Source organism: Triturus cristatus, chromosome 4_2 (genome assembly GCF_964204655.1).
Source record: "Triturus cristatus chromosome 4_2, aTriCri1.1, whole genome shotgun sequence".
NCBI lineage: Eukaryota > Metazoa > Chordata > Amphibia > Caudata > Salamandridae > Triturus > Triturus cristatus.
Genome location: NC_140586.1, coordinates 310380694 through 310407221, shown reverse-complemented (window position 1 = coordinate 310407221; position 26528 = coordinate 310380694). Strand labels below are relative to the sequence as shown.

The 26528-nt window shown below is 45.1% G+C and overlaps 1 protein-coding gene across 1 annotated transcript in view; it reads left to right on the top strand.

Moving 5' to 3' along the window:
* The first annotated feature begins 913 nt into the window (after positions 1-913).
* The window catches only part of LOC146833769 (dimethylaniline monooxygenase [N-oxide-forming] 2-like), a 274031-nt gene continuing 248416 nt past the window's right edge, over positions 914-26528 (top strand). Inside the window, exon 1 of the mRNA XM_085601638.1 lies at positions 914-1048. The gene's annotated coding sequence lies outside the window, so the exon portion shown is untranslated. The remainder of the gene's footprint in view (positions 1049-26528) is intronic.

The window sequence follows — 26528 nt, the reverse complement described above, 5'->3', positions numbered from 1 at the left end:
ATGCACATGGATCATTTGTCAGTATTATTGTTATTTATGTTATTTTTACTGTGATTTCCTTTTGTAATATTCGTTTTGAAAAACCAATAAAAATAATTTGAAATTTTAAAAAAATCAAATTTTTCTCTCGTTTCAGTCTGTCTCTCCGCTGCTGTTCTCACCATGCTACAGGAGTAGCACAACTAATCCACTCTGTGTCTGAGGAGCCGCTGGGACGCCGGCACTAACTGTGTAGCAGCAGAGGAGGGTGAGGCGCAGGCCCCGGGACTGCGAGGACCAGCATTCCACAGCTCCAGCTGGTCCTCTTCCCGCGTGAGCCGCGCCCCCTCACAGCGCCACGCCCCCAGCCAAAGCCCTGCAACTACTCGCCGCACCCGCTTCGCGGGTGCCACTCGTTTCAGTCTGTCTCTCCGCTGCTGTTCTCACCACGCTACAGGAGTAGCACAACTAATCCACTCTGTGTCTGAGGAGCCGCTGGGACGCCGGCACTAACTGTGTAGCAGCAGAGGAGGGTCAGGCGCAGGCCCCGGGACTGCGAGGACCAGCATTCCACAGCTCCAGCTGGTCCTCTTCCCGCGTGAGCCGCGCCCCCTCACAGCGCCACGCCCCCAGCCAAAGCCCTGCAACTACTCGCGGCACCCGCTTCGCGGGTGCCACTCGTTTCAGTCTGTCTCTCCGCTGCTGTTCTCACCACGCTACAGGAGTAGCACAACTAATCCACTCTGTGTCTGAGGAGCCGCTGGGACGCCGGCACTAACTGTGTAGCAGCAGAGGAGGGTGAGGCGCAGGCCCCGGGACTGCGAGGACCAGCATTCCACAGCTCCAGCTGGTCCTCTTCCCGCGTGAGCCGCGCCCCCTCACAGCGCCACGCCCCTACAATCTATTACACTTTAAAGAGCGCGCTCCGAACCGCGTAACGCGGGACGCGCGCGGGACGCAGCCCGGGGCGAAGACCGGGCAAAGAGCGGGCCGTTTGAGGCCGTTCGAGATCGTGAGAGCCCGGCCCGGCCCATCCTCCAAAGTTTTTATCGAGGACATCTAATTGCAGGTATTTACTACTTCTGTGACATGCTTCTGCTGATTGTATAGTTGCCACATAAAATATCTCCTGTACCCATCCCGCTGAAAATGAACACGAGATCCAGCAAGTACAAAAAATCAAAAAAAAACGGGATAGGAGAGAAACTGTTAGGCCCAATGGATGACTTTCTCGCAAAAGCTAATACATTCATAGACCAAAGCTTAAGTCTAATTGAGGGGAGGGTCTCAACAGAACTTGCAATAGCACGTCGATCCTCATTGGGTCTATTAGCAACTGCAAGATCCCCGGCCATACAGCCCCGGATACCTCAAAGGGATACTGCTGCAAACAGAAAAAACCCCAAACAGTTTTCTTGATCCAACCCCCGAAGAAGTAAGGCAAAAAAGAGGGAGGAGGGAGGGGGCCATAAAGAAAAGAAACGTTAAGAAAAACTTAAATCAAACTGAAAAACCTAAATCAACTGATCATACAAGTCTGGTCGGAGATACAGATTTATTCGAATTGCCCTCTGTCCCCCTAAACAACAACGTGATAGAAATTCACCAGCCATCACACGCCCTCCAAGATTTTTCTATGCCAGATTCCTTAAGCCCACATCATCTAGGCAAAGAAAGAGACTTATCAAAACTATCTAAAGAAATAGCTTCCCTCTTAAATTCTTATATTCGCCCATTAGAAAGTAGACTGACTAATATCGAGAGACAATTAACAAAAATCTCTGGCTCTATCAAATCTATATCCTCTCAAGCTCTTCTGAAACCAGTCTTAAATCCCACGACTGCTTTTCCTATACTTAACCAACCTGTTACTTTATCTCCTCCAAACACCAAAAAACAACCTTTACTAAAACCCCCAACAGTACCAAACATTCTTACTTCACAAAAATCAATTCCCAAACCCTTGATTATCCCGTCACAAACTAATCCCCAACCTTTATCATCACTAAATACACCAACTATTAGTACACCTGCCCCCAAAAACCTAGCTACAACAAACACTCAGGCATCAAAAATCAAAGGACCCCTGAAAGGGACCACTGAGCAAAGACCCACCCTAAACATGCCACCTGAGGCATGTCCATATGTGGTAGTCATGACAGGGGTCCCGGAGCTTACAGGTGAGGGGACGGAACCAAACTGGTCATTAAAGAACAAGGTCCAGTATTGGCTGAACACAAACCGTCCGGTTCCGCCACCCTGGAAAGCCAGAATAGTATCAGTCACTAGGACCTCGTGGGTGGGCCATAGAAAAAAAACTATTCGGGGAGACTGTGTCGTAATTACATTTGAGGACCCCACAATAGCTGAGTACATCTGCTCTTGGGAACACAATAACACCATAGGGGCGATCACTATAAGATCGTTGTCTTATTTTTACCCAAAAAGATCCTGCAATAATAACACCTTATACGACACTGATAATATCTGGCGGAAACCCATTTTACAGCCCTGGGAGTTAGAGGTTGTCGGTCCAAAACTCCCGCTACGACATTGTGACCCTCAAAACTCCTGGTGGTCTGTAAATCAGAATCTCCAGCAAAGAGAAGCCCCATGGCAGATCATGGGCCCACAAAATAGACCCAGAAATTGGGAGCAGTGGGAGAGACCACCCCACCAGCTACATGGACTTAATTATAGAGACACCATCAAGGGGCAAAACTGGTTAGGCATATCGACCATGAATCGGTTCAGTGGTCTGGAAATGGTTGATTGACTAATGGTTAAATCTTCGGAGTCCCCACAAATAATCCAGGAACTATCTACCCCTATTTCAGCGGCTGTACAAACAAAAGCTACCGTTCCAGTGTGCACTTCGTCACAGCTTTCTGTGATCTTTTGGAATGTGGCGGGTCTCCGAAACAAAACTGAGGATGGTTCTGCAGCAGATTTTTTGAAGGATGCACAAATCATCTGCTTACAAGAAACATGGTCAACTACACCTATACACTTTGAGGGATATAAAACATTTACATCCCCTGCCCTTCCTAGTACTTCAGGCAGACCTAAAGGGGGATTGGCCATCTACCTAGCAAACACAATCTCTGACCTGAAGATTACCAAGGTAGACCTCTTCCCAAACTTCCAGCTCCTTACGCTCAAAATAGGGAAAAAGCTCTCCGTAATATTCATCAACATCTATAATAATCTAACGGATGACAACTTTTTGAATGTTCTTTCACAAATACAAGGAAAAATAAATGAACACAGACACCCAAAGCAAATTTCTGAATATGCTAATATAATTTGGGGTGGTGATTTTAACCTGCATCCCTGCCCCAAAAATGATATTTGTGGAATAGTGGATGAATTCGAGAACCCTTTAGCCCACTTTATCCACTCAAGTGTGGGATCAGCCATGAATAAAGTACTTTCCGATCTGGACTTGCAAATTGTAAATCCCATTCAACAATCAAATAACAAACTGGAACCTACCTACAGAGGAAGGGGCCACAAGACCACTGTTGACTATATAATAACAACCGATTCCATCAGAGAACAAATTAACAACTTTAAAATCCTGGAAAACATTTTGAGCGATCATTCCGCTTTAAAAATAATCTTCCAAACAAACCACCTAAGAACACATATGGTAAACTTAGCAAAATCCTTAACACAGAACAGGATTGAACTGGGGAAAAAAAACGGATTTACCATAAAATGGGAAAAATTGGACCCCAATACCATTACAAAACAGTTAGTAGAATCCACTTATAATAACATCTTGATCTGCCTTGATCCCCATGCAGGAACGCACCAAATTGTCGAAAACTACAAGATAATAATAGAGCAAGTGAGAAAACTACTAACAAAAACATCTAAACGAAACAACATAAGCTCTACAGGTTGGTTTAACCAAGATTGTACTAAGGCACGCACTAAGTTGAAAAAAGCTCTCGGAAACCCAATCAGAGACATCACTAATATTCAATCTCTCCGACGGGAGTATAACACCGCCAGAAAAATCAGGAAAAAAGAACTGAAACAATCTTTGTGGAAGGCTTTGCACAAAAGTGCTCTGCAGAAAAATAGCCAGGCATTCTGGAAAATAGTCAAATCCCCCTTGTTAACGGAAAACAATGGCCCAAAAATAGATGTGGCCATTGACGAGGATGAGTGGGTAAATCACTTCTCAAAAATCTTCAAATTGACATCTACGAGCGAAGAACATCATTCCATTATCAATCCAGTTGTATATCCAATCCTAATGGAGGTTGAGCTGCAGGACATTGACACGGCGCTATCATTAAGTAAGACTGGGAAAGCTCCAGGTCCTGACGGGGTCCCAGTAGATTTATTCAAACATCTTCCAGATCTCTGGGTACCAATTCTTACCAGAGTTTGCCTAGCAACAATGAAACTTGGGCTGCTAGAGTCATGGTCAACTTCCATCATGGTCCCAATTTTCAAAAAGGGGGACCGACAAGACACCAAGTGCTATAGGCCAATTTCGCTCCTAGACTCTGTGGGCAAATTGGTTGGTAGAGTCCTTCTCGAAAAATTACAGCAACGGGCAGAAGACAAAAACATTCTATCAGACTTACAGTTCGGGTTCAGGGAGGGCTTTGGAACCGTCGAACAAGCCTTAAATCTAAGCCTGTTAACATCAAAATATACCCATGCAAAACCTGGCTCCATTTATATGGTTTATGTGGACCTATCCTCCGCTTTCGACTGCGTCTCGCACGCAAGGCTCTGGTCACTGCTGAGTGAAATGGGGGTAGATCCCCCGCTCTTGGACTTTCTGAGAGAGCTATACAGCGAAGCCACGGCGAGAGTGAGGTACGGGACACAAGGAGAACTGACATCGCCATTTAGGGTAGAGCGGGGTGTGAGGCAAGGCTTTGTCCTTGCCCCCTTCCTCTTCTCTCTGTACACCAACGGCCTAGAAAAATCTATGCTGAGAGGAGGGAGAGACCTCCCAAGAGCAAAAGGTCGCCCGATTCCCGCTCTGCTCTATGCTGACGATGCAGTTATCTTAGCACGTACCCCCATTGAACTGCAGAAATCTCTATCTAAATATGCAGACTTTATGGGTGCCCTGGACCTCCACATAAATGTTAAAAAAACTTTTGTTATGGTAGTTGGCGGGTCAAGAAAAACAACAAAGTCCATCTTTTTAAAGGATCAAAGAATTGAAAAGACTACGCAGTATCCTTACCTAGGTATCATGATCGACGACGCCCTGAATTGGAAAGCGGCAGTAGAGGCCAGGAGACATCTTTTCAAACGAGCAATTATGGCACTGATGAAATTTTCTAACAAACTCGGTAAAAGACCATCAGTAGAATTGTTACAGATCTATGTTGCGAAATGTCAAGCCACTGCTCTATATGGCGCAGGGCTCTGGGGACATATACCTACCGGCCCCGTCCAAAAAGAGGAGAATATCTTCATGAGGTTCCTTTTATCAACTCCAAGAGGCACTTCCATCTATGCCTCACACATAGAACTTGGAATCCCATATATCGAAGACTTAATAAAAATCCAACCTATTCTGCTCTGGAGGCGAGTATGGGTATCAGAAAAAAACAGTCTGACTAAAACCATCTTACGCGACACTATGGATCTGGACCACGCCCATAAAATAGCCTGGCTTTCCTATGTAAGACACTTCCTCTGCGACCTGGGTCTAGAAAAATACTATCACAAGCCGGAAGAAGTGAAGGAAATATCCAAAAAGGAATTGAAACTAGCTGCTTTGAGTCACCTGGAATCCCTTAGACTGACAACAGTGATCGCGAAAAAATCAGTTACTCATGCAATAATGACACAGCAGTCTCTGAAGATCCAGCTATATCTGACCATGGAGCTTACAACTTATGAAAAGATGCTCCTAACAAGATTCAGAATGAATCTTTTTTTCAGATTAGTTTCATTTCCGGAAAAAAATAATTGGAAAACTCAGATGGAACCATGCCCATGTGACGATCTTTCACAACAGTCTACTATGCATACCCTACTGTTTTGCAAGTTCTTCCATTCCCATCGAAAAATTTGGCTAATTCCTCTATTAAGGAAATGGGGCTATAGACAATGTCGACCAGCTATGCTGGCCCTTCAAACTTTGGACTCTGAATGCACAGTGTATCATGTACTGAATTTTTTAAAGTGTATTATGAGGCATAGGAAAAACTTGTAAAATAGTGAAATAATTCTCATATTATTTAACTATTTACATGCTTCTTTTTTAACTGTTTATTTAAACATACTCTTCTTAACAAATTTTACTATGAACATTTGTATGTTATGATATCTTTTATGGTTTTATAATGTCAAAAACCGAATAAAGATTATTATTATTATTATTCTGTATGGGATGGTTGTAGGATCACCGGTCTGACACAAATTTCCTACCACCCAGAGTTTTCCCAGGTCTCGTGATAAAAATGGTACCTCACTCTTGTGGGTGAGTCAAGTACCCATGACAGGCAAGGGCCCAAAAAGTATTGTGGAGACATCAAAATTACCTATCACATTACGATCTGCTTTTGCAAGGCGGGGTCACATGGGTTTTTGGTCCCAGGCTTGGTGGCCATCTAGGGAAACCTACCAAAGCCACACATTTCTGAAAACTAGAGACCCGGGGGAGTCCAGGGAGGTAGGGCTTACATGGAACTCCCAACGTTTCCCTACCCAGAATCCCCTGCAAACCTCAAATTTTGATGAAAAAATCACATGTTCTCAAATTTCTGTGTGGCAAAGTTGTGGCTGACACAAATTTCCTACCACTCAGCGATCTCCCAAGTCTCCAGATAAAAATGGTACCTCACTCTTGTGGGTGGGTCAAGTACCCGCGACAGGCAAGGGCCCAAAACGTATTGTGGAGACATCAAAATTACCTATCACAAAACAATCTGCTTTTGCAAGGGGGGAGGGTCACATGGGTTTTTGGTCCCGGGTTTGGCGGCCATCTAGGGAAACCTACCAAACCCACACATTTCTGAAAACTAGAGACCCGGGGGAGTCCAGGGAGGTATGGCTTGCATTGAAATCACTTTGAAAAATGTCCTATAATTCACATGCTGGTAGGTACCCACAATTTTGGAGATGTGCAAATAGCTACTGTTTCTAAACTCTACATTTTGTTCTCATTTCAGAAATACAGAAATACATAGGTGTCTTTCATACTGATTTTTCACTTTTTATTTTTTCCCAAAAGAATTGCTATAGTCCCGGTACACAATAAAAAATCCATTGCAAAATGCTGCTCAGGTATTGGTTCCGGGTTCGTTGGGTTCTTGGTGAACCTACAAGTCCTATATATCCCCACAACCAGAAGGGTCCAGCGGATGTAACGGTATATTGCTTTAAAAACTCTGTCATACTTAGAAGTTACAGGTGAAAACATTGGCACAAATGGCTGTTTTTTTCAACTCATTTTCAATTGTTCCTATTTTCAGCTGGTAGGGTCTATGAAAAACCTTGAAGGATCTACACAAATGACCCCTTGCTGAATTCAGAATTTTGTCTCCTTTTTTAAATATATAGCTTTCTAGGATCCATTATTGCTTCCATACCCATTTCTACCATTAACTGGAAGGAGGTTGAAAGCACAGAAAATAGCAAATGTTGTTTTTCTGACAAACGTCAGCCTGTCCCTAAAAGCTGGGAAGATGGTGATTTCAGCACCACAAGCTCTTTGTTGATACCATTTGCAGGTTAAAAAACAGACGCTTTCCTCTTCAGCACTTTTTTTCCAATTTTTCCCAAAATAACCAAAATGTGGCTGTATTATGACTAATTTCAGGGTCTCCTCCAAGGTAATCAACAAACCTTGGGTACCTTTAAAATCCCCATGATGTTGGAAGAAAAGGACTCAAATTTGGTGTGGATACCTTATGTGGTCAAAATGTTACAGGGGCCTAAGCGCGACCTACCCCAATAGCCAAAAAAAGGCTCAGCACAGGGGGGGAAAAGGCCTAGCAGTGAAAGAGTTAAGCATAACATTCACATTATATTTCAGCTATGGATCAAGCGATGTATCATGAATCGGTGCGCTGAGGCAATGCAGAGATGTGGGCCTGTTTTGAAGGCTCCCCACTGTCTAAAGCATGCACCCTTTTTATCCTGAAATTCTGGGTTCAGTGTTTGCCTCGCTCTGCTTTTGACCAGCATCAACGGGATCCCAAAACAATTCTTGTTTGTCCACTTTCTGGTCTGTACAGTGACTGCCCCAACCCAGATTTTGCCTTTAGATGTGGGAGGACAGAAGGATTACCATAGTACACTTCCCACACACACCTCTACTCCTCAGAACACAAATTTAGTGTGGCCTAAGACTTCGACCAGCTTGCAAATACCTAATGTGTGAAGGGTTAGCACCGGGAACCTTTGCCCCATTGGTTAGGGTGACTAAAGGGTCATTATCTCATGCCAGGAATAACCTTTGCACCTCCAGGCACCGACTTCAGAACACTCCTGGATCTGTGGATGATCAAAAGAGGACTACACCTGCTGTAAGAGGCCAGAGAAGGGCCTAGAAGACTGGATCTGCTCTCCCTCTTGTTCCCAGGAAAAAGAAGTGGATTCCAAGGGTCATAATGATGACCTTCTGTTAAAGCTACAGGGACAGAACAGGCTACATGAGGTGTTTTTGTGCATCTGCCCAGCTGACCAGTAGCAACTGGATTGGACTGAACCCAATTCCTGGCCTCTGCCTGTCACAGGATGAACCTAGTTGATGTATCTGACCCACACCCCATCACAGTCAGGGTCAAATTACACCTAGGTTCTATTCTACCACTACCATCGACTATTGTTGCCACTTTGTGCTCCTTGACAGTATTTCTACACAAAACTTTTAAAAGTGTTGACCCCGGTTTTGCATCTTGGATTTTTGTCATCTAGGTGTCACTTTGTTTATTATATTTTACTCAAATTTTTTATTTTGTTTTGGGATATTTATTGTTTCGCATTTAAAATGTATTACTATTTTTAGTACTGGATAAATACTTTACACATTGCCTTTCAATTAAGCCTGTTTGCTTTGTACCATAGCTACCAGGGTGTTGAGCTCTGGTGAATTCAGTGACTTTAGTGAGTCACCCTAACAAGGACTGAGGTTATTAACCCCTTCTGTGCCCATGACGAGATAGTCTCGTCATGGAGCGCGGTTGCGCTGTGCCCATGACAAGACTATCTCGTCATGGACCCCGCCCGCTAATGAAAGGGCCGGCACAGGAGGGGGAAAGGGCGGGGCACTCAAGGGGTTAACTGAGGTGGGTACCCATCGCCCACAAATAATACCCCAATTTCTGACACTTTGTTTTCCTATCTTTATCTTCCGCTTTTATTCTCCCTTTTATACCCTTCTATTTCTTTCTCTGTGTCAAAGTCTAATGATGGAAAATAAGGGCTAGTCCTCAAAGTCAACACTGATGACCACCGCCAGCAAACAACTGAATAAATGAAGCATTGTTTCTATGTGCAGCTGTTCTCAGGCATGTATGCAAAGGTATACCCTCTTTGTTGCTCTTACGGATTGTTGCCACGGTGTGACGTGTCGAATAGGGTAACCTGGAGCAGTAAATAGGGCTATGGACTAGGGGTATGTAATGCTGCAAAGGTATTTTTCTGTAACTTTCACAAAGATCCATGCAAAACCTTGCAAACCTCTCAGGGTTTGTGAAAACTTTGACACTGGAAATTTGAGACTGCCATTTGAAAATCGGCATACTGGCTAAGCATGACTTTACATCCATGCGTCAAGTTGGGCTTTGGCTAGTTTCTATTAGCGTGACATTTAACTCACTAAGGGGCATATTTACAATGTGGCGATAAAAAAATTATCGCCACGTTTGCGGCCGTTTTCGTCCGAAAAGCGGCAATAATTTTATCGCCTAATTAGCAAGGCCACGCTAACGCGTGAAACCTTGCTTTAGCGTCAGGATTCCTAACGCCCAGCTTTGCATCTCTAATGAGATACAAAGTGGGCGTTCCTGACCTAACCTAACATGACAGGAGAAATGTCGCTAAGCGACATTTCTCCTATCATCAAGCCCTACGCTATGAAGCATAGCAGCAAGAAAAGTAGCGATAACCCCTGTTATCCCTACTTTCCTTACGCCTGCTTCAGGACTGACTTAGCCATGATATCCTATGGAAGGTGGATGTCATGGCTAAGTTTGTGAGTCCCTATCATCAAGCTAACGTGAGATTATCGCTGGGTTTTCAGAGATAATCTCACGTTAGGCAGTTAGCGTGAGGATTTTTACCGCTCAGGAGATAAGCGTTGCTAATAGCATGCTATCTCAGCGATAAAAATCCACGTTACCCTGGAACAGACCCAGACCGTGTGTAAGAAGTCCACCTCTTCCCGGAGCATCGTGTGCATCGGGCTGAGAGGCTCTGCCAACTTTGTGCAGTCGCCGAGGCGTCATGTAGGTAAGATGTAGGTAGTTGAGTTGGAGCATGCGGAGGCGCGAGGAGATAGCCATTTCTCAAGGAGCCAGCCTGGCCTCACGCTATTCATCATCATCAAGGTCTCCCACCCATGCCTCACACCACAGACATAACCCCGAGAAGCGGTCCGGAACATTAATGACTAGAGACCGGTAGATCCTAAGAGATGGCTCCCTTACCTAGCCTTCCCATCAAGATCTTAGCTTCAAAAGGATTACATTCAGAAATGTGTGTGCCCATTGGAATATGTGCCAACAGCTGGTTTTTCTGCCACTGTGAATGGTAATTTCTCCAGTTTTTCAATGCTCAGCACCATATTGTCTGCTCCCCTTTGTGCCAGTTTGATCTGTCTATCAGTGAGATTGAATTCTGCAAACAGTGATGTAGTATTGATTAAATGCCAAGGCACATAGCCAGAATGCAGGTTCTGAAGCGTCCAGCTTAGTAGCATGATAGAACGTAGCTGTGACTGACCATGTTGCAACATGACCAAGTCTAGTTCCATGATGTCTATGACAGAGGATACAATGCTGTCCAAAAAATATATCCTGGACGACAGAGTCGTTAACCCATTGTCTACTACAGAAAGCGATTTCTCTAAATTAATACGATCAATTTCTCGTATTTGTTCTGCAGTCTCTGCTTGGGGGACTTTTCATGCTTCATTATAAGCAGCATAGATACCGGCATATATGAAACGTTTTTGATGTGGTTTTCTAGGCCCTAGCAAGAATTCCCTAAGGTCTGCACCTTGAAGTAAAGTTAAGTGTTGTTTTACATCCTCTAGTGTAGCCTTCTGCAGCCAATCAAGGCAAAGTTTCCGTACACTGTAAGTTGTTACTACCCCCGGATGCTGTCTTTGGACATAACGTGTGTCTGGCCTATGAAAGGGAAAACCTTGAGTTTTGTTCAGGAATCTATCTTGACAGCTGTTTGTGTCTAAGGCCCAGAGCAACCATTTTTTCCATTCAGGATCTGATCTGTTGTGATTCAAAATAGTATGTACGTCAACCTCCCCCTGTGTAGTGCTTTCACTTGTAGGTGCAGGTATAGACGGAGTGTTCATGTCTTTTATCTTGGGTATTCCAAGGCATGATGTTTGTTGGACAGTGTCGTTCAAAAACATAATTTGCTCATGGATTATACAGGCTCTAACCAAAGCTTCTATTCCATGTACTTGCCAATCTTTAGTACCCCAGACAGTTTTCGGCTCAATGTTGTCTTTCCAAAGTTCGTAACCCTGTCTAGACAGAAATGACATATTTTTCATTTCTGTCTTGTTGACATTCTTAAAGTAAAGTGTCTCTGCATTCAAGATATTAAACCCTGAAAAATATGGAAATGTTATTGCAAATGTTTTTGAGCTTCCCTTTGGTGGCGTAGGACAATGTTCCCATTGGTTATACATAAATACATTTCTAGATGTTGCAGATTTATGCAAGAAATGATGACCATAGTGGTTATAACAATACAGTTGTTCATAGTCTGATTAACCTTGTAAACATTCATTATTAGTGAATGCAGTTGACATCTCTAGATCAGACATCATATTAACAGTCTCGAAGTCCCAATCATCAGAAAAGGTACTGGAGGTAATACAATCACTTAATGAAATTTTAAATAAATGTGGAATCTTCAAAAGCTCCGATGAGCTAAAAATGTCATATTCGGTTTTGACCCAAACTATACCATCAGGTATAGGAATCGCTGTGATGTTCACTGCTGACAAGTCTCTTGCTTCACGATGGGATGATTTGTGTGGCTGGAGAAGTAAGTTCACTCTTTTACTTGCTGTGTCCATTTGAATATATCTTCCATTAATCAGCATACCCAGAGTTATTACCAGAGCTAACCAAAGTAGAAAGAAGAATATTCCCAAAACAATCCATACTTCAATCCATGGTGAAACCAGATAAGTTTTTTCCAGTAGATGAAAAAAGTCTGTTGCTTGTTCTTTAAAAGTTCTTTGTACTGGCGTCGTTTCAGGCTCGCTGGGATCCTCAGAAAACGTATCAAAGTTCATGAAATAGGCATAAGCAGTTCTGTCAATGGTTGGATTTGCATCCAGATTTGATAAAATTGCTGGAACCAGTTGATCACTTGTTACTTCGTTGTAGACAGATGTATCTGGACAAACTATTATTTGGGTCTCAAGAGGTACAAGGTCCATAGCATTGTTGCTTAGTCCTCTATTTCTTACTGTCGAATCTTCAAAGGTGATGAGTCTCTCAGATTGAACCTTTTGGATTGTAGCTAGAGGAGTGCGTCTGCTACATTGGTGGAGTCCACTTGGCCTACTGTTCAGTATCGGCCACATAGTGTTGCTTGATCAGGTCGATGGACACAAATCTTTTATCCTTTTTACCAGCAAGGGGCGGCAAAAGTACTGTTCTTGATCTGTGGATTGCTAGGGCAGGTACTGGTTGTCTGTATGAAGGCCCAAATTCCTTCTTATCCGCGATCTTTTCTCTGACTAGATCCCCAAGCTTTGGGATCCAGACAGGCCTTGCTGGGACGGCAGGATTTTTCTCAGTGGTAGTTGGTTTCAGGACCACGTTGCTTTGTTGCGTTCTCAGTTCATTTAGGTCCTGTAAAACAGCCAAACGATCTTTGATATCAAATTGTTTGTTTTCCACCACTGTGCCTTTCATATCTAAGTCTGGAACCAACATTCTAGTCCCAAACAGGACCTCATATGGAGTGACACCATCTAGAGAACTTCTTGGAAAGTTGTTTATTGTGCGCGGGACCCCATATAAATGTTTGACCCACCCATCACCCGAACAGAATACCCTAGCTGTTATAGACTGCTTTATGTATCGGTTTTTTCTTTCCACAACAGAATTTCCCTCAGGATGCAATGGAGAAGAATACCGCAATGCTACGCCCAGACTGGCCATGGCTTCTTTGTAAGCCCTAGAGCTAAACGCAGGACCCTGGTCAGAATGTAGTGTGCCTATTGCGTATGTGCCGATTAAGACTTGCAAATCTTTTATAACAGTTTGAGCGTCAGCCGAGCGCTGAGGCTACATCCATAGGAACCTAGACTTAGTGTTTCTGGGATTGCATTCGCCCATGAGGACGCATGTATATCGTTAGTCTGATGCTATCTAACAATGGTGTCTGAACTGGGCTGGCTACATTGTAGTCAGGTGTCTGGTGGCGTTCTGTACTGCGATCTCTATTGCATGCTATACAGTTATTAATGAAGATGTGAATGAGAGTATTCATCCCTGGCCACCAGTACATCTCTTTTAACTCTAAAATTGTTTTTGAGATCCCTTGATGTATCAGACCCTCTCCCAGATGCGCTTCGTCAATCAAAGCTGCTCTACGTTCACTGTTTGGAATTACTCTATACCCCTCTCCAGGAATTTGAGCAAACAGAACGCCATTCGCATCAATTATATATGAGTATTTGAGTGGAGACTTTATAGGTAATGCCGCACAGCTGCCTTTGCTTGATGCATTGACAGCCAGCATTATTTCGCTGTATATTTTCGTTTTTGAACAAGTGATTGCAGCTACGGAAGCCGTTTGCACAGCCCCTTTCGCAGCTTCATCAGCCAATGAATTCCCTTCAACGTGAACACCATCATGTTGGTGACTCAGCGTGTGTATCACGTGAGTGTTCTGTAGTCCGTTACGCAACTGAACTACTTGTTCCCAAAGCAATTTGTGCTTGATTGTGCCACCTTTTGCATCTTCGAAACCATTTTGAATCCAATTCTGTAAATATTCATTGTGAGATTGAACACAGTAAAAAGAATCGCACACTATCAGTGTGGGGAATTCGCGATCTGTATTTTCAAGTGCGATCTTAAATGCTTGTAGTTCAGCTCACTGAGCTGTACAATCTCCTAGAGATTGCGTTTTTGTGACCATTGGTCTGAATTTGCCATCTCGCATGCAACCTTTAACGATAGCACACGCTGCACTGTAAGCTTGTTTACTCCCCGTAGCGGGCTGCGCAGATCCGTCAGTATGATTTATAAATTCGTACAGGCCAAGAGGGAGAATTTCAGTAGGCAGAGGACATTTGTGTTCATATTGCAGGAATACTTGTGTTTTCAAATATGGATCAAAAACGTATTCAACATCAGTTGCAGCAAGAGAATTAACCCATTGTTTACATCTCGGATGTAAAGCTTTTACATTTGGAATGCTAGCCTTTTTAACTGCCTCCAGGGCTGGTACAGTAGTCACAACCATAATGCCTTTCCCCTGTGCTAGGGCTCTTTCTTTTGCTACAGCGGTTTGAACTGCTGTCACAATTTTTTCTATAGAAGTGAATTTCATTTCTGCTTGTGTATACAGGTGGGATTTGTATGCAATTGGTACTTTTTTACCTTCGTTAAAAGTTAAGTAGGTGAATCCGCATTGACCCGGAATGATTCGGATCACTAAGTTGCGTACGTTTACGCGTGTTTGCAAGTGTTTTGTTGCTAACATATCTGTTTGGAGTGAACGCAAAATTTCTGTGTGTTTTTGTGTCCAATGTGTGATTTTAAAATCAGGTTTGATTAATTCGTAGCGAGGTTTAACCCTTTCTACGTAATTTAAAATGTAAGTTCTTCCAAAATTCAGAAAACCTAGAATCAACTAAATTTTTCTGCGTTTTTGGAGGTTGGAGCAGCGCACACTTTTCTAAAAAGTTGGCTGCCAGGCTTTTGCCTTCACTTGATAGTTCATATCCTAGGAAAAGGACGTTGAGGTGGGCAATTCTTGACGTCCTAAAGTTGAATTTGTAACCCTCAGAGGCGAAGCCCAATATAATGGTGCTCCCCTGTTTAAGTGCCTATCCAGGTCATTGTCTGTCTGATATTTCATCGACATATGACAATGCCTCGTCATCATAAGTTTGTAGTAACTCTGTTACCCTTGCTGAGAATAACCCTGGGCTGTTTTTCAATCCCTGGGGCAGTCGACAAAATTGACGCTGGGTCCCCATTATTGAGAAAGCGGTCAAATATCTGCTTTCTGGTGCAATATTTTGACAAAAGAAACCATTTGAATTGTCTAATGTGGTTTTGTACTTTTTACGCACAATGTTATTCATTAATGCTGTACTGTGTGCATTTTGCACTGCAAATGTTTTGCAACAAGAATTTAAGTGTCAGTAAACCAAAACTAGATGATATGTATTGTCTGGTTTGGAGACAGGAAACAAAGGATTGTTCATTGATGAGGTGCATGTTTCAATCACCCACTGGTAGTCAAGTTGATCTAAAATCTCCCTGATCTGTTTTTTAGCTTCTTGCTTAACTGGGTACTGCCTTTGTGCAGTCGGTTGACTTTTTAACTGGATTTTATGGTGAGGTGAGTCCTCATCCCATCCTACATGATTTTTATACAGTGCTGGGGCTTGGGCTACTGCCCATTTTCTGGCTAATGTATATTTTAAATGAACTGAAACATGGTTGGAGAAGGGAGGCATAATGATGTCGTCGCCATGTGGGCACTCCCTGACATATTCTGGTGGCCAGTCCTGTTCTGCTAGAAGTATATCATAACCCTTTGAAAGATGCTTCCAAAAGAGTGCTTCACTTTTCTCGGTATGTCTCCTTCCATCTGGAATGTTATTTCATATAACCTATGTGGAGAACTAACCCTGGTGTCTACATTCTCAACTTGTATGTCTTCATTCAAGTCCACTGTCTCCAGAAGTCCCTTCAGGTTCTGGCGAGTTATTGTAACTTCTGCTGCACTGTCCAGCATGGTCTGGGCCCATTCTCTGTTCTTGAGTTGAGTTCTCAGTATTCTCGGCATGTCTTATCTTCAGACCTGCTACCTTTTTCTTGGAGAATTGAGGTTTTACTTTATTTTTCTGAACGTGTTGATCGTCTTTGGACTTCACGCACTCTTCCTTGTTTTCTGACCGTCCTCTTCTTTCGGATGTCTGTGACGATATCTGAAAAGTATGAGAGGAACGTGTATCATTATCTTGATATCTGTCAGGTTTTCTCAAATTATCCCTATTCCTGAGGTTGTACCTCCTTTCAAAGGGCTCCTTCTGTGGAGGAGACCTGCCTCGGGAATGAGAACGCTTCTCTTTGGAATTCTGTTTGCTATTTTCCCACTTCTTTTTAGAAGAGGTAGGAGTGTTTTTAGGACAGACCTTATCAGGACTTTCAGACAGTTGTGGTTTTACTGGTTTCCCTCCCAGACTGTCTCTGCCTAATTCCTCATACGATTTTTCAATTATTCTGGCTAGTTCTTGAGGTTGTTCTGTAACATCAAATTGCCTTAGTTTCTGGAGGATCGCCACTGATGCTGCTTCTCCTTTAATATTAGATAATATTATTGCTGGCACCTGGTCGAAATTTTTAAGTAACTTCATACCTAAATTCAGAGCAGGCTCTGCCCCGTTTTCATTTTGAATCTGTTTCAGGACAACAGGTATTACTTCCATTGATGGAACACCATGTGTCTTTGAGTAGATAGCAGCACAGACTGTGCCCCAAGAGGTGCAGTCTTCCAGATGTGGTGTGATCCCCATTGGTAAACAAATTGTTAAAATTCTATGTTTTTCAAACGGGGTAGTATTAGGAAATACTGGTTCGATTTTAGTAATTTTTTGAGCTAACCAGAATGGAATTTGTTCGCGTTTTGCGGGTAATTTACCCATGACTGAGTGTAAAGTCTGTGGAGTAATTTTTAACGTATTCCCCTGATGAGGGGCTGGATTTTGAATTCTTAATGGTGGTTGGACTATGAAAGTCCGCATGACATATTGAACCAATTGTCTATAAATCTTGATTAACTCCTTGAGTTGAGCAAGTAATTCTACATCTGACATAGTTTCAATGTCAGGATGAGGTGTATAGCCGGCTAAAATCGGCCATGTTGGTCATGGTCTACCTAGTGGACCGAGCCTGGTAATGTGATTGTAATGTTTTAGGGTACCTTTAAACCAGAGCTCATGCGAGTGGAATTTCAATATCCTCGAAAGGAATATACTCCTCAGGTGGTTCATCTTCTTTGTAGAAGTGAAACACATGTGTTACTGGATTTGATTCTGGGAATACTATCCATGAACAGAATACCTCTGTCTGGTGAAATTCATGTGCCTCTATCACAAAAACTGCTCTACCACCTCTTGGTGTTAGACCATGTTTTATAAGTTTTAGAGTGATGGCTCTCTTTAAATTTGTTGGGATGTGTATAACACCCACTTCGTCTTCATTAAGACCCGTAAGGTCAGCCGCAGCTTGACCGTTGTTGACGATTGGATCGCCGTTCTCCGACATTGTTTAATGAAAGTTGCAGAGCAAGTTTCAAGGAAACAAAGATACGGTGCACAATATTTTGGAACACTGTATCCTTCAACGTTGAACAAAACCAAACGTTATGTTATGTTATGTTATTTGGTATTTTTATAGCGCACAGCTGCCCCAGCAAAGGGGCGTCCTGGCGCTTTGACAGATGCTATAACATAACACACAATAAAAGAAAAGAAATTAACTAGATACCGGGAACAGGAAGGTTTTAATCGCCTGCCTGAAGGTGAGCAGATCTTCAAGAGCTCGAATGTGTACAGGGAGCGAATTCCATAGGCCTGCCGCTAGCACCCTAAAGGAGCGGCCACCCATTCTGCTCAACTTGAAGCGTGGACAGATGGCCAGATGAAGCCCCTCCGATCTCAAGGATCTCGAAGGCATATAGGGCGTAAGAAGAGGAACAAGTGCCGGCGGCGAAAAAGATTTCAGAATTTTAAAGGCCAGGCACAGCGCCTTGAACTTAATTCGCTGTCTGACCGGGAGCCAGTGCAAGGCCGTGATGGTACCAGACACTGAACAATGTCTTGGAAGGCCCACAATGGCTCGTGCCGCGGCGTTTTGTACTCTTTGGAGCCTAGAGGCCTCCGCTTGATTCACCCCTAACAGCAATGAGCTGCCGTAGTCCAGCCGAGAAAGTATTGAGGCCTGGACTACAAGCTGTCTGGTAGGGGGATCAAAATACTTTAAGACCGGCCTAGTACCACGCAAAATTCCGTAGCACGTGGCAGCCACCTTCTTGGTGTGATCTCTGAAGGTCAGCGCAGAATCTACCCATACTCCTAAATTTCTCACTCCAGCGGCTGGAATAGGAGTGACACCAAGCTCCGATGGCCACCACTGATTTCCCCATAACTCCGCGTGCTTCCCTAGAACCAACACCTCCGTTTTGGTGGCATTCAACTGAAGGCAGTTGGTGCGAAGCCAGCCGGCTACTGCCAAGAGACCCGCACGGAATCTGGGGGCCTCCACCTCAGGGTCTTCACTAAGTGTCACCGCTAGCTGTGTGTCGTCCGCATATGAAGCCATCGTGAGACCCCACTGTTTGACGACACCAGCCAACGGTTTCACATAGAGGTTGAACATTGTCGGGCTCAACGAAGATCCCTGTGGTACCCCGAGCTCCAAAGGATAGGTGGCAGATTGACCAGGTGGTATAGCCACTTTAAAGGAGCGGTCTGCCAGAAAAGACCGAAACCACTGGAGAGCGACATCCGTCACTCCCGCCTCCTGTAAGCGTTGGATAAGTATATGGTGGGACACAGTATCGAAGGCTGCGCTTAGATCTAATAGTATAAGCGCTGCAGTATGACCTGAGTCAAGTACCTGGCGAAGATGTTCCGTGATGTAAAGTAATGCCGTCTCGGTACTGTGTCCTGACCGGAAGCCGTTCTGACTGGAATCCAGAATCTGGTTACGAACCAGATGCTCGGACAGAACAGAGTTGACATGGGCTTCAGTTACTTTAGCGATCCAAGGCAACAGGGAGATAGGTCGATAGTTTTCTGGCAATCGGGGGTCAGAGTTGGTTTTTTTTAGTATCGGAGTGACCACTGCCTGTTTCCATGCCGCGGGTACCGTTCCACAAGACAATGACATATTGATGAGATTCAATATGGGGTCGCGGCACAGCGGGGAAAGTGTGTTAATGAAGGCTGGCTTTAACGGGTCCGTAGGAGAGCCTGACTTGACCTTAAGGCTGAACCTGTCAAAGGCCTCAATAGACAGTTCAGGTAGAATGGCCAAAGGCTCAAGATCTATTGTGACAGGGGTAGAAGCCAGTTGATCCTGGTGGAGTGTGTCGAACCCATGATAGATTTTTTCCACTTTCTCCACAAAAAAGGAGGCCAATTTATCACAGTGCGAATCTGTGCAAATCACCTCTGATGATGATCTATTTTTCATAAGGTGCTTCAGTACCTTGAAAATCAATTTTGAAGGATTGGAGCTGGTAGCAAATTCATGAGCGTAAAATGCAGCTCTTGCTCTGCAGATAGCTCTATGATAGAGCTTCAACTCAGTGAAGTACCGAGTTTTCAGCGCAGGGTCATAGGAACGTCTCCATTCCCTCTCTGTTTTTCGGCAGGATTTCTTCAATTCTGCGAGAGACTCATTATACCAGGGGCTCGGTGTTTTTGTCCGGCCTTTCGACCACCGCAGAGGTATAAGAGAATCCAAGGCATCTGTGATCCAAGCGCAGAACTGTTGATATCCTTGATCCACATTAGTAAAGGTACTCAGAGGTTTTCGCTCTAATATACCGTAGAACTCTTCCAACGTAAGCTTATGCCAAGGCCTTTTAAGAATAGGCCTGTCTATGGGGATAAAAGGTTTATCAAGGACCGGACAGAAAGCTTCTACTAACAAGTGATCAGTCCACCCCATCAACCTCGGTTCTGACAGCCTTAACCCATCTAGAGTGGAAAAGAAGGGGTCAAGAATGTGACCTCCCGAGTGGGTTGGAAGGGTAACGAGCTGAATCAGTTGGAGAGCTTCCAGATCCGCTAACAGGGAACTCACGGTAGTGGAAGACCCATTATCGAAATGTATGTTGAGGTCACCCAAAATATTAAAATTGGCACAGCCGAGTGCTATAGGACTGACCATATCGGCCAGTGCTAACCTAAAAACCGAGTCATTGCCGGGGGGACGGTATACAAGTAGGCCACTGAAAGTAAATTGATGGGAAAATGCGACTTTAAAAATAGCGCTTTCACATGCGGGTAGTTCTGACGGCTTCCATTCCGCCGGAGAACAGGATTTGACTGCCATAGCAATACCACCACCTCTTGTGGTCCTGTTAGAAGTGAAGATGGTATAGTTCTGGGGGAATGCAAGATTCAATATGGCGGAGTCAGAGTCCTGAAGCCAGGTTTCTGTCATTAAAAAAACATCGGGATCCTCTTTATCTATCAGGTCGTAAATAGACAAATGATGCTTTACAAGTGATCTAACATTAAGGCACCAAATACGAAGTTCTCGCGATGCAACATGTAATCGTGTGACTGGGGCGGTATTGTCCAAGGAGCGTATTTTTGTAGGGCTCATAAGAGACCAGCCCTTACAGGCGCAGCTGTATGGGCCAATTAAAGGGTCCACAGGCTTACACGCACCTCCTTTGGACATTTGCCCTATGGCCAGCAGCTCTGACCGTGTATAGGACAACATACCTGCCAGGAGCAGCTAAACAACGATGTGTTGAGATACAGAGCCTGCCCCGCCTCGCGCTACTTCGACGCGGACGAGCGCAGACGGGCAGGACTCTGGCACGACTCCGGCTAAGCGACGGCGTCCTCACCTGCGCGTCCCGCTGCGCGGGAGAGGGGAGCTTTAAGTAGGCTCGCCAATTAAAGTGCGAGCGCGAGGACGCTCCAAGATGGCGCCCAAAGCTATCTTCCCATTCCCTACCCAAAATGGCGCCCACAATGAGCCACCCCCGGGATCCAGGCCCGCCCAAACGGCGGTGAGGGAGCCGAATTATGTGCGGTAAGAGGAGGGGGCCAAGACCCTGCTAAAATCAGGGAATAAGTGCAGAAAATAAAATTTAAACAATATACAAAACGAGGAGAATTAAAAGCGTTAAAAAGCGCAGCAAAGCGCCTGCAGCAGCGCCAGCAACAGCGTGTGTCCGGTCAAATGAGCATCTGTCAAGGCCTGCCCTGAAGCTAGATTCGCCTTAAGTAGGCTCGCCAATTAAAGTGCGAGCGCGAGGACGCTCCAAGATGGCGCCCAAAGCTATCTTCCCATTCCCTACCCAAAATGGCGCCCACAATGAGCCACCCCCGGGATCCAGGCCCGCCCAAACGGCGGTGAGGGAGCCGAATTATGTGCGGTAAGAGGAGGGGGCCAAGACCCTGCTAAAATCAGGGAATAAGTGCAGAAAATAAAATTTAAACAATATACAAAACGAGGAGAATTAAAAGCGTTAAAAAGCGCAGCAAAGCGCCTGCAGCAGCGCCAGCAACAGCGTGTGTCCGGTCAAATGAGCATCTGTCAAGGCCTGCCCTGAAGCTAGATTCGCCTTAAGTAGGCTCGCCAATTAAAGTGCGAGCGCGAGGACGCTCCAAGATGGCGCCCAAAGCTATCTTCCCATTCCCTACCCAAAATGGCGCCCACAATGAGCCACCCCCGGGATCCAGGCCCGCCCAAACGGCGGTGAGGGAGCCGAATTATGTGCGGTAAGAGGAGGGGGCCAAGACCCTGCTAAAATCAGGGAATAAGTGCAGAAAATAAAATTTAAACAATATACAAAACGAGGAGATTTAAAAGCGTTAAAAAGCGCAGCAAAGCGCCTGCAGCAGCGCCAGCAACAGCGTGTGTCCGGTCAAATGAGCATCTCGTCCTACTCCGCTATGGCGGATACTATCCCTACCCACTCCAGACGTCTTATGGAGTTTTATGAGTAGAGGGTCTCTGAGAAAAGCACGACTGAGTTATTTCAGTATCTAGCATTAAATTAGTGCCTTACCAAACCGTTGGTCGCCATGTAGTGTAGTTCCTATATCCCTGATAGGCTCTGCGCATTGGAATAACATACACTATAGATTTGACATAGGACTAAGGTCAGTATGTCTCTATCGAGTATATTAAACTTAATTACTTGTGTGTGCCAGCTAACTCAGAGGTCACTAGAAACTTCTCGAATATATAAGAAGGGATTAGTCTCTGACAACCGCATAAACATGACAACTTTGTTTCCCTTTAGAATCGGAACAGTCTCAGAATCGTGGAACCAATAGATAACAGTTTCACTCAGTCAATCGTGCATGCTTCGTTTCTACAGAGTTGCACAGAAATAGAGAGACGGCGTTTCAATAAAAAGGTTTATTGAACAGTCTTATTTCTCATGCAAGAGATATGAATTGCTACAATCGTAAGACAGACTGCAAAGTACAATATGTACAAGGTTAGCAGTAAGATAAAATAATACTGCAATAGCATGGTTTGTAGCCATGACATATATTAATCAAAATACATACATAAATAACATAAGCTAAAAAGTGAGACTCATCTGATGCTTCTAAAATGTTCTACCCCAGTGTACCTAACCTAAGTGCAGTACAAGATTTGAAGTAGGTGCTGTTTCTAAAGTATAGTTAGCTATATTTTAGTTTAGCCAAGAGTTGCCAAAAGTTTCTCTAAGTTCTAGTCAGCTCCATAACTTAGAATGAGAGAGGTTGGAATCTCTTTTCTGTACTCGATAGTCTAACCCCCCACAAGGGAAGTCAGAGAGCACTGGAGCTGGATTCTCTGCAAGGAGGATGGCAGCGTCAGGTCAGTGCATCAGGCTGGAACTCGATCTCCTTCCGAACTTGCCATGGCGAACCGCGTAGTCTGGGTTGGATGTAATCCTCTGGGAACCGCAATTTGCAAGGGCAAGTGCTGGTATATTTATACCTTGAAGGTGTCTAGGAATGCCAGCATTGACGTAAAAGTCGGGCAGAGGAACGTCATGAATGAACCCCTAAGGAATAGATGTTCATGCATACTTAATGAGTTCTTGGAGAAATCCTAAAGGCTTAAGGGTCTGGTTTTCCAAAAATTCGTTGTGATGTGGATGGACGGATGTAGGTGGCCATGCCTGTATTTGGTTTGTACTGACAATGTCTAAGTAAGGGCCGGATTTCTATGTCCAAATAAGGGCAATGTGAATTGTACCTATATAAGGGCATAAATCGGGAAACCTATATATGGAATCTAAATCTGCACACAACAAAACAACCCATCCTCCCAACAGCCCCCCACCCCACACTATCAACTCTTAAGGAGTTGTCACCCCAACCCCAAACATAGCAACAGTCAAATGGGGCCTAGAGCTGTCTGGAGGGTCCCCGTTGCCCCCATAGAAAGGATAATAGTGCCCGACAGCAATCTCAATATATTATGCTACAACATAAGAAGCAATCAACCATAGCCCCAACCCCAAATGGAATGACAAAAGGCATGCATAACAGGGAAGCACAGTCTCTGCAGCACAGACTCCTGATCACTCACCAGAGCAACATCACTCAAGTCAAGGATCCAGATGTCATGGGAGTGCTTCTGCGTTTTCCCCGCGGGATCGGAAAAGGTCCAGGGTGCCCGAGGGCAGGGCCTCCAGATCAAGGGTTTCAGTACCGACAGCACCTGGGTTGTTCTTGGTGAGATGTGCCTCATCCGTAGGCAAGAGCTAGCATTCAAGGAGCAGGTAAACTTCCTTCGGGGACGTTTGGAAGGGATGTATGACGTTACAACGCATGCTGTTACAACGCATGCTGTTACAACGAAAGTTTTACAACGCGATTGCATTGACAACGCAAGTATTTACATCGACTTGCACTAGATGGCGTGCTAACATCAAAAAAGTGTAATTTACTATTCCAACTCCAGTCCATGTAACAGTAGGGAAGGTGTTGGGATAGTAAACTACACTATTTTTAATGTTAGCACGCCATCTAGTGCAAGTCGATGTAAAGACTTGCGTTGTAATGTCCTGCGTTGTCAATGCACTCGCGTTGTAACAGTTTCGTTGTAACGGTAGTGCGTTGTAAAAGTTGCGTTGTAAAGGTTGTTCCCCGTTTGGAAGAGGTGATGGAGTACACCTCTCCATGTGCGACTCAACCTCCTCCGATCTGCCGGGGCATCAGAGTTCACATTGTTCCGTTGCCCACTCCCATGCCTGCTCCGGAGTGTAAAAGAAATAGGATGAGGAGTTTAATAGCACTCTCAATCTGGCCAGAAAAAGGAGCATATATTGTAGTTTGATGGCATGAAGTTTCTGTTTGACAGCTTCAAAGTAGCATTTGTGTTGGTAAACTGTGCCAGTGAAGTCAGGGAAGACCATGATCCTGGTGTGTTGAAAGCGCAGGTCTTAGAGTTGTATGGCCTCCCGGACAACGACGTTCCGGTCTCGGTGGTTGAGGATACTGGCTATGGCAGGACGAGGAGGTCCCCAGGGGGGCAAAAGGACCAGGGATCGGTGAGCCCTTTCCACCACAAAGCACTGGGACAGTTTGTCGGAGGGAATCCAAGACCGCAGCCAGTTTTCTAGCATTCGATTGGTGCCTGACATCTCTACCCCCACAGGAAGCCAATAAATCCAAGGTTGTTCCACTGCGACCAGTTTTCTACATCTTTGGCACTTTCTTTCAAGGTTTCCATAATGGCTAGCAATTTAGAGACCTGAAAATTTAGGGTGGCCACCTCGTCTTCCATCGAGGACACCCTGGTCGCTGCCTCAATCACCAGGCCAGCGACGTTGCAGAGGTCTTGGCATACTTTAGTTTTGACTGCCTCTCTGGACTTCTGCATCACTATAAGGATAATAGTGAGGTCAGCCTGCAAGGAGGTGTTACGGGAGGGAGGCCCCAGCAGTCCCATGCACACCAGAAGTAGGCTTGGTAGATTGATCTATCTTAGTCTGTGCCAGCGGGGGGGGCCTGTCTCTCTCCATGACCCAATGTGCATCCAGCAATGTCATCAGGAACTGATACCTGTACCTGCAGTGGCCCACTTATCCCAGAGGGGCAGCATGTGCAGCATGTGCAGCATGTGCAGCCGAGAGGTTGCCTGGAACCCAACTCGTTTGAACAAAGAAAGAATCAGGTAAAATCATGACTCGTTTCCACATTTTTCTCCACAGTAAGCTTTGTCTCCTCAGCCCATGTTGGCACTCAGATAGGACCAGTGCAGTTGGGCACAAAGAATCAGTTGGGAGGGTGCCTTCCGTGACACAGTCCCATATGTAAGGGAGAGTGATGGTGTGCCTATTTCCCAGGAGCAGGTGTCTATACCCCCGACGCACGTGTAGGTAGACCATCGACCCCCCATGCAACTAAACAAAGTGGGAGGAGGGCAGTGTCTCAACATCCTGTGCAGCCTCGCCTCGCCACCCCAAATTGGGTCCACAGCAGATAGGTACCAATGATCCCTGACAGTCCCCTAAAGGTGGAAAAGAAGTGGGGGGCCTGCAGCTGCAAGTGTCACAGGCGATGAGCCCTCCACCGCCACCTAGCAGCAGGCGTCTCGGCGAGGGCCCACAAGTCATGGTGTGGTTCTTGTGGAGTAGAATAGAGATGGGTGGGGGAAGAGAGAAAATCAAACACCCGCACCAGAAGGGCAGCAGCTCTCTCCTCCGATTGTCTGCCACCAAGTGTTGGTCCCAGAGTGGCCTCCTGATCAGACATGACCCTGGACCTGCTGATGTAGGCACTCCGGTTCCCACGGCAGCAGTCTGGGTGGCATCTAGCCCATAGTCTGAGAGGCCCAGGGAGTCAGCACGGGGCAATGCCACAGTGTCCAGCGATGCTGCCTCCCCCAACAGTGCCAGTACCGCTCATCTTTTTGGTAGGTCACACCCTTGGGACTCAAGGGGGGTGCAGAGGCCACAGATTGCTGGGTCGCACAGGCTCCACGACCCGTCTTGGCTCAGGATTCCGTAGCCGGAGTTCAATTTCGGGGCTGATGGCACACACGGCACCATCCCAACATGTCAGTTTGTGCCCTCAGCGTCTCTGCGCTGAATCACATGGTGGGAGGCGACTAGCTCTGCTCTTGGGCAAGGATGGCAGAGGAAATTCGTGGGGCTATGGGAACTGGGCTAAAAATGAGTCGCCTTCTTGGCTACGGAAGCCACCCCCCAACTTCATATACGTTAGAAAGGTTAAAATTAGGTTGAGGATTATGGCCTTATTTAGTGGATGGTGTCAGTCAGTCAAGAAAATGTTTATTTAGACCTTGGTATTTAACACACGATAAAAACAATGTAGATATTAAATACTTTTTACAAAGATAATAAGAGCCCTCCATATAGTTTATATGAGTAATTTA